Below are 1,333 nucleotides of genomic sequence, written 5' to 3'. Positions count from 1 at the left end.
ATATAAGGTGTGTTAGGCCAAATTATATGGGACTTGAACCCAATCCTTATCATCATGGTGCATCAAAACTCAAATTGATGTCTTACACCCTTGGTGCGATAGAACTTGAATTTATCGTCTTATCCTCAAATATTTTTCATTATGTGCATTCGGACTTTAACGGATGTCTTACCCTTTTGGTGTGATGGGACTTGAATCCATCGTCTTACCCTTCAATCAATGTCATATAAGTCAATATCAACTCAACCATGATCTATTAAATGAAACCAAGAATTATAGAAGCAAATTTAGTCAAAATAAGATTGAGAGTTTTCTCACCAATAACAATTAAAAATATTAATAAGTTCCTCATAATTAAACTTAGAAAATCAAAATGAAAATTTACTTCTCTATCCTTCAGTTCTTTTCTGAAATTAAGAACTATTAGTATAATCATAAACCAATGTATAAAATTGTTAAAGTAAAACATATCAATATGTTTTACATTTTCATATATCACATATATACTAAAATAAATTATTATTTTAAGAGGAATTTTTGAAAATATAAATATGTAACAAGAAAGAATAAATAAAACATCTTCCTGCTCACAAGTGTTTCAACTATAACACTTTTGCGAAGTGCTATAATCTTTAGAGCATACTCGTGCTGATAACGTGTTATGAAATCAAAATCATAAGACTATAATCATAAAGAGAAAAAGACAAGAGAAGTAGATAGAAGAAGAGGACTTTTCTTCTTATTCAAGTGTATGTAAGTCTCATCTGTATATCATACAACAGTGAATGAACAACCCTATTTATAGGTTGAGAAATCACTCCGAAAGTCACCATATTAAGTATCATAATAAATAGATACATTTTTATCCAAAAAGGTTCATGAAAGTGAATATGGATAGTTGTTCATGGACTAACTTTATGGACTATCCACTCATTCAATGGATTTATAACAATTATCAAATTTTACAGAAATCATCACACTAATTTTTTTGTTGCTATTTTTTTAAGAGATATTGTTAGATTATGTAGAAATCATCACAGTGATTTATTTATTTTTTTGCTGTTTATATATTCTTTGTGTTTATTATTTACATATTTTAGTTTGACTCAAAAAAATAAGATTCAAATTATTAAATTATGATCAACCTATAGAGTTGTCACGACCCAAAACCGAGCCGCGACTGGCACCCACATTTACCCTCCTATGTGAGCGAACCAACCAATCTAAACCTTAACATTTCAATTTAATATCAACATAAAGCAATGCGGAAGACTTAAACTCATTAATAAAAGACAATTCAATAACTTCTAAAATTCAACATCTATTATTTCCC

The sequence above is a fragment of the Solanum pennellii genome, chromosome 3, assembly GCF_001406875.1.
Source record: "Solanum pennellii chromosome 3, SPENNV200".
Taxonomy (NCBI): domain Eukaryota; kingdom Viridiplantae; phylum Streptophyta; class Magnoliopsida; order Solanales; family Solanaceae; genus Solanum; species Solanum pennellii.
Note: the sequence above shows the minus strand (reverse complement) of the source record.